We start from the raw sequence: 15,140 nt of genomic DNA on the forward strand, positions 1-15,140 counted from the left end.
CTCGGCCTCATGGCATCCTGCATTCTTCTGGTGCCAGAGGCTCGCCTGCGGGTGAGATCTTTGCAGTGGGCACTCAAGACGCAAGGGTCGCAGTCCTCCGGCAGGATGTCGGACCCAATTCAGGTGCCGCCCTCGGTCGCCCGGGACCTTCTGTGGTGGGCCGTCGAAGGCAACTTGATGAAGGGGGCTCCATTTTGGCTTCCCTGGCCAGAGGTGACGATCGTGACGGATGCATCCCTCACGGGATGGGGAGCTCATGCCAACGGGCTGACAGTCAGCGGTCGTTGGTCTCCGTCAGAGTCCAGACTCCATATCAATCTGTTGGAGCTGAGGGCCGTCAGGCTAGCCCTGAAGGCTTATCTGCCGACTGTGCGAGGAAAGAGTGTCCTGATCCTGACGGACAACACAGTGGCCATGCGCACTACCTCAACAAAAAGGGGGGGGCAGGGTCACTTCCTCTGTGCAGGGAGGCGATGCAGCTCGAGTTCTGGGCCATCCAGCAGGAAGTTTCGATCTCGGCAGTTTATCTGGCCGGAGACGAAAACGTGACGGCGGACGCTCTGAGCAGGCAGAGCGCGATCTCTCACGAGTGGGAGTTGGCTCAGGAGATTCTCCTGGAGATCTTCGCCCTTTGGGGGGGACCCCTCAAGTGGATCTCTTCGCCTCCAGTGTTAACCGGAAGTGCGAAAGGTTTTGCTCGTGGGAATTTCCTCCAAAAGGAGCCTTAGGAGACGCGTTCGTGGTGGAGTGGTCATTCCCGCTGTTGCACGCGTTTCCTCCAGTCCCCGTCATCCTGCAAGTGCTGCGGAGGTTACGGAAGTTCGGTTCCCGGATGATCCTCATTGCTCCGGCGTGGGCTCGGAGGACGTGGTACCCGGACCTTCTCGACTTGTCCATCTGCCCTCCACGTCGTCTTTCCTACCGAGACGATCTGCTCTCACGGGAGGGGGGTCGGGTTCTCCATCCAGAGGTCAGATCCCTCAACCTTCACGCTTGGCTTCTGAAAGGTTGAGGTATAAGGATTGGGACCTCCCTGAAGACGTGATGGAGGTGTTGCTTTCGGCCTGAAGGCCAGCAACAAAGTCTCTGTACCGTTGGCGTAAGTTCTGCAACTGGTGCAGAGTTCAGAATGTGGATCCTTTTGCATGTGACATCCCCATGGTTCAGCCCTTTTTACTTTCTTTGGCCCACAGGGGCTTGCAAGTGGGTACCATTAAAGGTTACCTGGCGGCGCTGTCCATCTTTAAGCGCTCGTCTGAAGAGTGTTCTTACTTTAAAATCCCTTTAATTTCACAGTTTCTGAAAGGGCTCACTAATGTGTTCCCTCCGTCACCTTTCCTGGTGCCCGGTTGGGATTTAAACCTTGTTCTTAAGTTTCTTATGGGTGCTCCGTTTGAGCCTTTACATTCTTGCCCTTTGAGGCTGTTAACTCTGAAACTGTGTTTTTAGTTGCGGTTACTTCCGCTCGCAGAGTGAGTGAGTGAGTGAGTTACAGGCACTTTCAGTTAAGCCACCCTTCACTGTATTTCACAAGGACAGGGTTGTCCTTAGAGTTCGTCCTTCTTTTCTTCCGAAGGTAGTGACGGAATTTCATTTGGCCCAGAAGGTTGTTCTTCCAGCATTCTATCCTCCTCCGCATCCTGGTAAGGAAGAGGAGAGGCTCCATAGGCTTGATCCTAGGAGAGCTTTAAGCTTTTATGTTTCACGCATGTCCCGGGTCAGAGTGGACGATCAACTCTTTATTGGTTACGCTGGAAAGCGTTTGGGGCAAGCTGTGATGAAACAGACTTTGTCTCGCTGGATTATTTTGGCCATCTCGTAGTGTTACCGCTTGGCGGGTAAGGACCCACCGGCTGGCTTGCGGGCCCATTCTACCAGGGGTATGGCTGCATCTACTGCCCTGCAGAGGGGTGTTCCTATTTGCAACATCTGTGATGCAGCCACCTGGGCTTCAGTACATACATTTGTACGTCACTATTCCCTCTTCCATCCAAGGACAGGATCTGGCCTTTGGCAAGGCGGTCCTTTGCTCTGCTATTTGATTGGCTTTTCTAAATTTTGATTCTAAATTCTTTTCCTCCTCCTTGCTCTGGTACTGCTTTGGGAGTCTGTCATAGATATGGAATACGTCGGAGGACCCAATCCCCTCGAAGAACAAGTTACTTTCTTACCTGGTAACGTTCTTTCGATGGGATGGTCCGACGACGTATTACATATCGCTCCCGCCCTGCCTTCCCCGCTGCAGAATTTCTTTTGCGATTGCAGCTTACGTTCCGCAAGGCTTTGTGTCTGACTGACAGTTGACTAATGTCACACGTTCTGGGGGAAAAAACTACAACTGAGGCTACGGGCGTCGTGCGTCCTACTTATCACATCGGATGACGTCGGACGTCAGAGGAGGTCCTCGACGACGGCGCATCGACGTCATCGACGCAGGACGCAGATGCCGAAAAAAGTTTCCGAAGCAGCACAGCTGTGGTGATTACATGTCATAGATATGGAATACGTCGTCGGACCATCCCATCGAAAGAACGTTACCAGGTAAGAAAGTAACTTGTTCTTCTTTACTTTCTTCCTCCTCCTGGGTGATTTCAACATTCAACTGGACTCCCCTTGCTCTGCATCCACTCTTTTTACTGACCGCTGCACCTCGCTTTCCTCTCCCTTCAGGGCCACCCACTCAGCTGGACACACTCTGGATGCCCTCATAAACTATGACCCCCCCCCCCTCCCTCCACTAGTCACCCCTCTATCATGGTCGGACCATTCTCTCCTCTCCACCCACATGGGTCCCTCTGGCCCACTGACGACCCCCCCCCCCCCAAAGTCCCTCCTTCCACGTTCACTAACATCTGCATGATGAAACGTGTGACTGCGGCTGCCTTCGTCTCCAGCTTCACTCCCCCATCTCGCCCCTGACTCTACCTCATACTCTGTCCTTCGCAACCTCCATCTTTCCATCACCAACACCCTTGACATCCTTGCCCCAGTCATGAGGATCCGTCTGAAGTAACACTTGGTACAACTCTGAACTTGCGGCCCTGAAACAAAAGTGCAGGGCAGCAGAACGGAAGTGGCTTATCTCGGGCTCAGCCTCTGACAAAGTGACCTACCGCCTGCTCCCAAAGACAATATAGACTCGCCATCTGTGCTAAGAAAAGTGCCCACATACAAGCACGGGTCTCCGGCACATTCAACAACATGGCTGAACTTTTCAAGATCTGCAGGGAACTAGCCAACACTTCCGCAGTCTGCTCCTCCCCCCTCTCCTTCCCAAGCCCTCTGCAATGCACTGGCCTCACACTTTGCCACCAAAACTCAGGACATCCTGACCACCCTTTCTACATTCCCTCACCCATTCCCCCACACCCCCGATCTGCCCCTTCCATCTCCCCCCTCCCTCCTTCCTTCCTCCTCTTCCCCTCTTGCATATGAAGAAGTTACCAGAGTTGTCCAATCTATGAAGGTCTCTTCTAAACAGGTCACCTCCTGCTCATCCAGGACCATCAAGGACAACGTCTGCTCTTGCCCCTGCTCATGCTGATTTCTGCAATCACACTTTTGCCACTGGATCTTCCCCTCTTCCCCTTAAACACTCCCTTGTGACCCTCTTCTGAGAAAACCATCCTCTGACCCTACCTGCCCTGCCGGCTACCACCCAATTTCTATCGCCCCCTTCCTGAGGAAGCTGCTTGAGAAGCTTGCCTGGCCCCAGCTCAACTCAGACACTGAACTTGTTGGTCGCTTACATGACCTATCAATCTGGATTCCGAGCATCCAGAGGCACGGAACTGCTCTTCTGAACACCCATGAAGAACTGCTTGCATATCTGGACTCAAATTCCCCAGCTGTCCTAATCCTTCTCAATCTCTCCTCTGCATTTGACAGTCAACCTTTCCATCCTCCTACAAAGGCTTCACGATACACTTGGTATCTTGGAACAGGCACTGGACTTGCTGACCTCTTTCCTAACTAACCGCTCCTCCCAAGTAATCCTGGGGCCCTTCTCCTCTCCTACTTCCCTCTCCACCTGTGGTGTCCCCCATAGCTCTATAGTCACCCCCTGGCTCTAACATCTATCTTGCTCTCCTCACCAGCCGCATCTCCTCTTTCTCCTCCAGCTTTCATTGTTACGCTTATGACGCACAACTCTGCTCCCTGCTGACCCTCTTGCACCCTCCAGCCATCCCTGACTGCCTGTCTGCCATCCAATCCTGGTGCACCTCCAATGATCTCTGCCTCAACGCCTGTAAAACGGAGATCCTTCCCATTAGGACCCCTGCTCCCTCCTTCTCCCCCCCTCACTCTGGCCATTCTCCATGGGCTCTCCCCCTGCGCCTTCAGCTGAAGCCAGAAACCTTGGAGTCCCCTTCGTTTCCTCTCCTTCCTCCCTCACACTCAGGACATTGCCAAGAAGTCCCACTTTCAGCTCTTTCTTCTCAAAGGAATATTACCTTTTCTCACCTTCCCTCAGAGGCTCAATGGGACCCAAGCCCTGGTTCTCTCTAGGCTTGACTACTGTAACAGCCTCCTCCTGAATTTTCCACTCTGCGTCCCCTCCAGCTAATCCAGAATAGGGCAGCAAGACCTTTCCTTGGCCTTAAAGGGATGGTCTAGTAAACATTTTTATTTAAAAAATAGATGGGCAACATAAAAAAAGAAATACTAGCATTCTCCGTTTTAAAACTTCCTATGTAAAATTTTGAGCTATTCAAGCTCAAAATTCGCAAAAGCAAGCACATGGGCGCATCCATTTTGTGAAATGGAGGCCCTCGTGTGCTGGCTTTTGCTTTTGCGGCACTAATGAAGGAAAAGCCAGCCAGCTGTAGTAAACAAAAGCTACCGCTGGTTGGCTTTCCCTTCATTAATGCTGTAGGCGGAGGACGGGGACCAGAGACCAGAGCAGGAAAGCTGCAGCTGAATCTCGGTAAGTGCTATTTATTTTTTATTTTTAAATAAGCACTAGCTGCGTTTTTTTTTCTAAGTTTTCCGGGCTGGAGGAGCCCGGAAAACTTAGAAATAAAACCGCAGCTTTAAAAACATTGTATTTATGTTTGCTTTTGAAGCGACCGCAAACATAAATACAACATTATTGTGTTGGAAAACGCTGCGGCTTTTCTTTCCAAGTTTCTCAGGCTCCTCCAGCTCGGAGGAGCCTGAGAAACTCGGAAAGAAAAACCGCAGCGTTTTCCAACACAACCGTGTTGTTTCTGCCTGAATCTGCTTTCCCATTTGGGGTTCTCGGGCTCCCCACGGGGAGCCCGAGAGCCCCAAATGGGTAAGCAGATTCAGGCAGAAACAACGCGCCATTGCGGAAAACAACCGTGTTGTTTCTGCCTGAATCTGCTTTCCCATTTGGGGCTCTCGGGCTCCCCACGGGGAGCCCGAGAGCCCCAAATGGGAAATCAGCTGTAGGTAGAAACACTACACGGCATGTAAACATAACCGCGTTGTGTTTCTGCCTGCTGTGGCTTTCACTTTGGGTCTCCGGTGCTCCCCTGGGAGTACCGGAGACCCAAAGTGAAAGCCACAGCAGGCAGAAACACACGCGGTTGTGTTGGAAAACGCTGCGGTTTTTCTTTCCAAGTTTCTCAGGCTCCTCTGGAGGAGCCTGAGAAACTTGGAAAGAAAAACCGCAGCGTTTTCCAACACAATAACGTTGTATTTATGTTTGCGGTCGCTTCAAAAGCGACCGCAAACATAAATACAATGTTTTTAAAGCTGTGGTTTCATTTCTAAGTTTTCCGGGCTCCTCCAGCCTGCAGCTAGTGCTTATTTTAAAAAAAATAAATAAATAACACTTACCGAGATTCAGCTGCAGCTTTCCTGCTCTGGTCTCCGGTCCCCGTCCTCCGCCTACAGCACTAATGAAGGGAAAGCCACCCAGCTGTAGCTTTTGTTTACTACAGCTGGCTGGCTTTTCCTTCATTAGTGCCGCAAAAGCAAAAGCCAGCACAGGAGGGCCTCCATTTCACAAAATGGATGCACCCATGTGCTTGCTTTTGCGAATTTTGAGCTTGAATAGCTCAAAATTTTACATAGGAAGTTTTAAAACGGAGAATGCTAGTATTCTTTTTTTTTTATGTTGCCTATCTATTTTTTAAATACAAATTTTTACTAGACCATCCCTTTAACCCAGGAACGCATCTCTCCTGCACAAAATTCTTCACTGGCTCCCGGTTGCTGCACAGATTAAATTCAAATCCCTCTGCATCACCCACAAGGCTGGGACACTATCGTCAACTCTATCTCTCTAAATACTCTCCCTCTAGATCACTACGTTCCTCTGGCACTGACTCTTTATGCGTACATCGTTTTGCTAAACAGAGGCAAGGTGGTCGCTCACTCTCCTGTGGGCTCCCTCCTTTGGAACAGCCTCCCCCTCCCCTTGCTTGGGGAAGACCTCCTTCAATTCCGGAAGCTCTTTAAGACTTTCCTCTTTTCCTCCTCTTTCCTCTGCTAAACTTAGTTGCTTAATCGGTGCCCTAGGCCCTTATGCATCCTTAAGGGCTCTGACCTCCCACACCAATTCTGCCCAGTTTCTGTCCATCTAAAGCACTTGCATCCTCACACCCTCCGCTGGGAGGATTCACACTTGCACCTCCTGCGGTCCAGTCCGTGTACCACTTATTTCATTCCTAGCACTTCATCTGTGGCTCTCCTAAGAGCCTGGACTTCCAGCTTTTGCCTCTTCCTCCCCCTTCCTTGCTGCACTTGAACGTTTTGAATGCTCACAAGGCTTAGTAGGTTTGTCCCTCTCCCACTTCCCCCTCTGCTCTTAAATATTGTGATTTAACTGTATTTCCCTCCCTTGCGCCCTCCCTGCCGTGTGGGTGCTTTGAAACATTATTTACTTATTGTTTAAGCGACTAACAAACAAACCATAAATAATAATCAGACTCTGGTCCAGAGGGTGGTGCGTTTTTTATTGAAAGGATACAATACATTAATCGAAATATGGTACTGTGATGTAACACTTGTGTAGTGAATTGAAAACGGTAACAACGTTTAAACAAAAATACAAAATAATCTTTTCAGCCGTTCCATGTTATCGGCACAACCATGCCACAAGGGGCACCTGGAGGGCACGCAGTACACGTTGCCCCCCCCCCACCTCCCCCCTCCTTGGGGGATTGCAGGCGTTGCACAGCAGCCAGCAAGCTGCTCACAGGGGCAGAGCGCAGCTCAGGCTATTTATAGCGGGCCTGCAAATGTTCGGGAACAATCAGCCTTTTGAGCCAAAACTGTTGCCTGGACATTCACTGGCCCTCTGCTGTAGTGGAAGGCGTGTCTGTAGCAGGGGCACACGGACAAATCCCGCCGATCCCGATTGGAGTGCTGGCAGCAGATTTTGGTAGGGCAAGAGCGAGCGTAGGGGGAATTAGCAGGCATTTTGGCTCTGTCCCTGGGGCCGACCTCCATGTAGACGATTACTGGGATTAGGGGATACGATGGGCTGTGAGAGGGGTCAGTAATGAGGCGCACAACTGCTTCCGTTTTCTCAAAATTAAACACTTTCATTTTAAATAAGTGCAATTAATTTCTCGCTAAACCTACTCTATCAAGGAGTTCCCTGCCTAGCCTAAGAACTAAAGGGATTACTCATAACAAACAAAACTAAACAACAAAACATTCAAAGTGAATAAACATTAAAGAATAAAAAACCAGTGAATTCAGATGACCTTCACCTTTCCTTGGTAAAGCCCGTCCCCAGGATTGTTCAAAGTCAATTGCCCCAAATGTTCAAAAAGGAAATGGTCTTGGGATAGTTGTTGTAAGTTCCAAATGAAACAAATGTTCAAACAAAAATCCACTGGTACCAGTTCTTCAGCTTTCTGTCAAATGTTCCCTTTCCAATTTCAGCCAAGAAAATGGCACCAATGGTAATCTTGGATGTCTTCCTTCCAAGATTGCTTGCCACAGTTGGGATAGATTGATTAGCAACTTCTCCTTCTACAACTCGTAACCTCTGCAGTACATTCGGTATAATTTTCGGGGGGCTTCTTCTTGGGTTGTTGGCTTTCCTCTTGACAACCACCCTTCTACTAGTCTTACTGTGGAAACAGACTCCTTGATTCCACAATATGCCACTACTTCAACCAACTTCAATGTGACGTCTACTGACCACATTATACAAAACCACAGTTCTGGTATTTCTACCTCAACTTTATACTTTGGGATGGTTGGGCAATTTTAAAGACTACACACTTCAACCTCTAAGGATAGGCAAGGCGCTCTGTTTCCTTGGCTCCAAGAAAAGGGCAGCCTCTTTGCCTCTTCTGTCTTTCTTACTCCCACAAGGATAAACTGCCTTTGCTTCCAGACTGACTTTCTCTCCACTTCGACAATCTCGGCATTACAGATTATTTGTTCAATCCTTTTACAAGCACCCAGCTCACTTCCCCAGCTTTGTTCACACCGTTCTGGTTCCAGTAGCTACTTTGAAGCTGTATTGCCACACTTCCAACTTCATATAGCACTGTCACACTTGTATCAGAGGACACTGGACCTTTACAACTTCATCAGTTAGGTGGATAGATTTAAACATGGTTTTCTTCACTATAGAAAGGGTTCGCCTCTTGGCTTGGGTAATGCTTGTTGTTAATGCAGCAACTTCCGAGTTTAAGAAAATACTTGTTCTGAATATTACCAAAGTCTATCTTCAAAGGAGAAACCGATTTAGGTACACACAACCACTCTTTAGGATAGTTCTGTAAATGTTTGTATTCCCACGCCTTAACACAGAGACACTTTCTCACTCTGAGCAGGAATCACAAGTGGTCACACACAACCTTAAATTGTTGCCGTAAGATCTTGTAACAATTGTGAGTCTGCATTGGGGTTTTCAGAGTAATTTAGAAAACGTTCTCCCTTTCTAGAGACAAGCGCCCACTCTGGCAACTTTAGGAGTTCAACAATGGAAATGAAATGCTTTTCTTTGTACTCAAGCACTATACCTTTTTACTAGAAGTGCGTGTGTTAAGTACGTCTTGGGGCAGAGGTAGGTTATATTTATGGCAGTGAGAAAGACGGAAGAAGCAAAGTGGCTGCCCTTTTTCTGGAGCATAGAAAGTCAGAGCGCCTTGCCTACCTGTAGAGGTTGAAGTCTCTGGTCATAAAATGCCTAATATTTCAGAAATACAAAACTGAAACAGAAGTACCTGAAATGTGGTGGTGTATAACACTGTCAGTGGATGTCACATTGAAGTGGTCTGGATTAGTAGCATGCTGTGAGACAAAGGTGACTGTTCTCATAGTAACAACAGTAGAAGGGTGGTTAAGAGGGAAGCAACCACCGAAAGAGGAGCATCTTGACAGTTATACCGAATGTACTGCAGAGGTCTTAACTAATTAAGTTGGAGATGAAGACATTCTATTCTTTGAACTGTGCTTATCAACCTCGAAGAAAAGATATGCAGGATTACCATTGGTGCTATTTTCCTGGCTGTAATTGGAAGGGTATTTTTCAACCAAAACCGGGGAATTGTTACCAGCAAATTTTTGTTTGAACTTTTGCTTTGACCTGGAACTGACAAGAACTGGTTCAAGACATCTTTTCATTTGAACATTTTGAAGTTGACTTTAAAACCCTGGGGAAGGGATTTTCCCAGGACAGCTAACGGTCATCCAGATATTCATTTCTTGTTTAATGTTACGTTTTATTAATATTCTTTGACTGTTTTGTTGTTTAAAGTGATGGCCAGTTCACCTATGTTAGGAGTTGTTCGCTTAGCCTTTAGGCAAGGTAGGGAATTCCCTGATGGGGCAAACAAGCCTTTTTCTTTAATACAATATCTAATCTTGAGAACTACGAGCAGTTATCCGCCTGGCATTACTGGCCCCTCACAGCAGTCGTTGCACATATAATGTTCTTTGCCTGCACCGGTTTCAATTGGATGAATTCTAAAAGTTTTGAGTATCACAAATGTAACCCTCATCAAGTCCATTAAAAAAAAAAAAAACGTTAAGGTGCACGTTTTTAAGTTATTCTCAGGACAGCTGGCATAAGGCTCTGAAGGGCAGTAGCCCCTACCCCAACGGAACGTCCTCTGGAAGTTGGTTTTATGAATTGAGGGATTATTCTAATGGTTTGTGTTTTTTCAGTGGACTAGAGCATGACTGAATACAATGTAGCCCATTTGGGACACTGTTCTACCTGGAGAGACTGGTCTTTATTTGGTTTTGTTCATGTGCAGTGTGCCAAAGGTCTGCCGCTCTAAGTGCACCACATAGTACATGTTTGCTAGGAAAGACTAGTACATTGGGTGCTTGGAAGCTTTTCAATGTCTTCATTAAATACATTTCTAAATATCCAAGTCCCCCTTGCTTAAATGAAAATTCTAAGTATGTCATATTGTAGCAGCACATTTTGTACACGTTTTGAAGCTGCAAACGTGAACTACGAGGGAGCCCTAACAGGTCAAGCACTACTACTTGAAGCAGTACATGCCACTTCCTATAGTCACCACCAGGTCTTCACCAAAGATTGCTGCAGCATACTTTATTAGGAAACGTTGTTTTAGTGCCAAAGGCTCCAGGATGACTGTACCTATGGTGGCAGGACATGATGAAGTGTTCCTCCTTGATGTAGAGTTCATGCCCACTACCCTAAGAGAACTGGGTGTTCAGATGCTGCTCCTGGTAATGATGATGGCTTTGTCAGCCTTTTGGGTTTATGGGGTGCATTTAAGGCCCTAAAAAGAAATCCTTCTTCATTTGAAAAATTGCATTGAAACTCTGCACCAAAAACGGCTGTGCTTTTGTGCTTTGCTTTCCCTGTCACATGAGCGGCAAGTTGTTGAACCCTGCAAACCAGAAACGGCCCTGCATTGCTTTTGTTTCACTTCATCAAAAACGGCCTTATTGTACTTTTCATTCACATGAGAATTGCAATCCTACAACCAGACACATTTCACTTGAACATCTTCCCTTTCAAACATTGCAAATGAAAAAACAACTTGGCTTTTTCTTTTATTCAGTGTCACATTAAAGAACACATGGAAGGTGGCCTACCCCTCATTGTCAGTGGACCAACAGTAAATGCCTACTCGCTCAAAAAGGACAAATTAAAGAATCTCGTGACACACAAGATATGGGTTTAAACATCAGATGCAGAAACAGCTTGCACACGTGTAAAAAATAAATAAAGTAAAGACTTTAAAAAGCTACTGTGAAAGGATAGTTTTGCTTGCACAGAAATGTCTGTGAAGAATGCTGTGGGGGAGGGGGTGAACTAAGCAATGTACATTATGTTCCCACCCACAAGACTTCAATCACCTTGGACGAGGCTCACAATACCGGGGGGGTACCAGTATTTGGCATCAGGCAGGAAACTTCTTAATTGAAAGCTCCGCTCTCCACTGATGTCGCACCTACTAGTGAATGAGCCTGAAATGACATCTGATGTACTGGGGGCGTTCTAATTCCCTGCTCTGCCAGACTGGAAGTCAGGGGCTCAGGGATTTCAAGGAAAGCAAGTGTGGCTTAAAACTTGACTGGGAGGTGTGAGTTCCTCCTGCACCCACTACCAAGGACAAACTGGCAACTTCAAAGGGGGTAATCAAAATCTCGGGTCACTGGCTGTGGGGGATAACGTGCTCCTCCCACAGATGGGGACAGATCTTCCAAATTGACGTTAAAGGACTGAGTCAATTTTAAGGCATTTTTGTAACAATTGGAATGAGAAATAATTTAGTTTTATGCTATGTTTTTATGTAATTTCCAGATGTTTTTTAAGAGCTATAGTGTATTTTCCTAGGACTTTGGGGACTGAAATGGCCAGTTAAGACTAGTTTCTGGCTGCTCGGAAGATGTGACAAGTATGAGATTTGATGGAAAGATGGAAGGTGACATTAGGAATATTCTCGATCATTTGCGAAGTCATAACTATTATATATTTTAAGAAAATGACAAAAACTTGCCAAAGGGCCACGCTAGCTTGTACAGAGTTGGCGATCAGCTTACCTGATTCCCAATGACCCCATCAAACCGCATGTATAATGCATATGTCAGGGGCTAGTAGAAATATGAAGTTATGAGACATAATTGGGTTTTTGTCAGAAAGAGGCCAAGAGAACAAAGGGTAATAAAATGCTAATCGTCAGATGGTGCTCTCTTCCCATCTTCCTATGGACCAATCATGCCATGGGGCGAAGAGAGGAATGGTAAACTGTCCTATCCGAGGCGTAGGTGTAATTCTAGAGTACCCCCCCCCCCTCCTCCCCCTAGATTGTAAAGTGAATAATGCCAATTGGGAGCTTTTTTCTTTTTTTTCTTTGAAACCTCAGCCTGATAAAGCCCAATGTAAACATTAGGACTTGAAGCTTTTGTTACAACTTGTTGATCATCATTTTAGTAATCACAAAGGATCCGTGTACATTTAAAAAGGGTGTCTGACACCCACATAAACACACATGTCATTAGACAGTCACACTTTTTCATCAAGCCTTAGTGAGTCTATGAAGTCTACTACAGCGCAACTCAATTTGATGCAGTGACCAGCACTAGCATAGGACCACCATTCTTCACTTCCTCCTGCTGCAGGAATAAATTCGCCTAGGTGCTGTGTCCGTTTTGCTGAGAGCCGCTTGCAATTGGTTAAGAGATGTTCTGTTGTTTCTATTTTACTATTACAAAAGCGACACATTATCGTTTCCTTCGCTTATATGTCGATGCCACAGTATCTCTTTTGTTTTTAAGGCGTTTAAGCGTAGTCTCAAAAATTGATCCCGATGATGACGAGAGGGACAGTTTGTTAGGTACAGACTTGGCACATTTAACTTGTGAGCTCCAGTTCCTGAGTCGAGAGTGGTCAACATTTGATGGCGATGGTCAGTGTTCTGGATCCAGCACCAAAGTTCAAACTTCTTTTTTGTAACTTGTGGATGCATGATCAGGTCATTCAAGTTTAGTTCGTCAGTAACTAGAGTAGAGATCATCCTCTCCTTCCACTCTTCTAAGAGCTTCGATGTTCCCGGGCCCGGTCGTGGGCAAAAGATTTGAAGTGCTGGTGCCACAGGGCTCTGACTCGTCTTGCGCAGTGTCATTAGTGATTTCCACAGAACACAAGTGTGAAGCGAATTAAGGGACAGTTCGTATCTTATCTGGACCATCGAGATGTTTGGAGGCAGCCTCAGGACTCGCCGCCAGAAGATCCCTTCCATCTCTGCCAGAATGAGATATCAATGTTCTACCCGGATTCTGACCCAAAGGTGATTGCTGGGACGACCTTTAGAGCATAGAAAGTTAGAACAGGAGCAAGGGTGAATTTGCCGTAGTTTTTGTTCAACAGCTGAGCTTGGATTGTAAATTGTATCATTCGGTTTTCTATTTCTAGTTTCCAGTGGTGTTCGTGTAGGGACTTGTTAAACGTAATCTCCAAGTATCTAATGGAGTTGACCACCCCAAGATGTTTCCCATCAACTCTCCACGTAAAGGCTTTCCGTTTTTTGGATTCTCGTTGACCAATCATGACAATCTTTGTCTTTTCGATGTTCAAGGCCAGGTCGTTGATGTTCAGATACTCTTGTAGATTCGCTAACTGCTGCTGGAGACCAATTTGGGTACAATCTAGAAGAACCACATCATCGGCGTAGATAATACATCCGATTTCGTTGTGGTTTAATTTTGGTGGAAAACATTGTACGTTTCTTCGAAACTGTGGTAGATCGCAAATGAACAATTTGAAAAGTTCCGCTGCCAACGGACACCCTTGTTTCACTCCTTTGCTCGTTGGTATTTGCCTTGATAGAGTGCCTTGGTCGTTCAGCCTAATGCGGACAGCAGTTTGTGAGTGTAGAGCGTTTATTGGTTTGATTAAGTTGCGGGGACAGTTACAGTTAAAGTTTTGCCACAATTTATCACGATTGATGCTGTCGAAGGCACCCCGCAAGTCAATAAAAGCCAGATCGAGGTGCATCTTTGCTTTAAGGGTTTCCAATTTTAATATATTTAGTAGTAATAAATTGACTTCCACCCCCACACCTCTGGTGAATCCAGTTTGTCTGATGCCGAAGATATGATTGGACACAGACCATGCTGCTAATTTTTGACGCAAAAAAGAGGCGAACATTTTTCCTATTGTGTCCAACAAGGCAATCAGGCGATAGTTGGTTGGATCGGCCCGATTGCCCTTTTTGTATATTGGCACAATAATTGCTTCTCGCCAGGAGTCTGGGATCGACGTTTATGCAGACAGTCGCAGAAACAACAATTCAATAAAAGTTGCCCATTGTGCCACGTTTTCCATGAGCATCATGTTTGTGATTAAGTCTGGGCCTGCAGCATGCGACCTTTTTAGGGCTCGTATTGCTGACTCTGTCATCTTTATTGATGCTTTGATCCCATGAGGTCCGCTCGAAAACTGGAACTATTGATGTGTCCAAGGATGGATCGCAAAAGATGTTTGTGATGTCTTGTTCCCATTTTCCAGCATCAATTACATTTGACATCATAGATGATTGACAGACATTTCCTGTGTTCAGAATTACCCAGATTTCATGGGAATTCTTTATCAGTTCCTTCATTAAGACCTCGGCTTTGTCTTGCTCGATTATTGTTCTTTGAGACTTTAGCCTATTACGGTTTACCTGACGACGCTGGCGAATTTTTTTTTTGAATAATCAAGTTGTTACTATTCCCGGATCTTGATTTTTTTTTTAAGGCGCGAATGTCACGTCTCATGGCCTTTTTTGCTTGCAACAGTGTCGTGGATGATATGTGTTTATGCTTTATGCCCAATTTTCGTTCCCGGGCTTTTGGTGTGACAACATCATATAATAAAGGAGCATAATTCACCGACCAGGCTATGTCATGAAGGAATTTTTGGCCTATTTTCTCGATCTTAGGTCTGTCAATCCGCAGACGATTTCCTCCTGTGTTGACAGAAATAGAGGTTTTGTGTTGTTTACATTCGGTGTGCCATTCCACAGTACATGTTAAAGGAGATTATGATCACTGGAAGGCATGTCAGTTATTGCCAGGGTCATCTCTCCTTCGAATAGATTATAGGAGACCCAAAATAATCAATTATTGAGTGTGCTTTTTGATTTGACCAGGTTAAGTGAGGTGGTTGATCTCCTGGTACTTTTCCATTTACCATCATGCAATTACGGTTTCCAAGGGAGAGACTCCACTGACGG

General features: G+C 46.3%; 1 protein-coding gene across 4 annotated transcripts in view; it reads left to right on the forward strand.

Annotated features, from left to right (window-relative positions):
- Positions 1–15,140, forward strand: part of GPR63 (G protein-coupled receptor 63) — a 553,454-nt gene that overhangs the window by 118,407 nt on the left and 419,907 nt on the right. The gene's annotated exons all lie outside the window — the stretch shown is intronic.

Source organism: Ambystoma mexicanum, chromosome 4p (genome assembly GCF_040938575.1).
Source record: "Ambystoma mexicanum isolate Mex_15411 chromosome 4p, UKY_AmexF1_1, whole genome shotgun sequence".
In the NCBI taxonomy this organism is placed as follows: Eukaryota; Metazoa; Chordata; class Amphibia; order Caudata; family Ambystomatidae; genus Ambystoma; species Ambystoma mexicanum.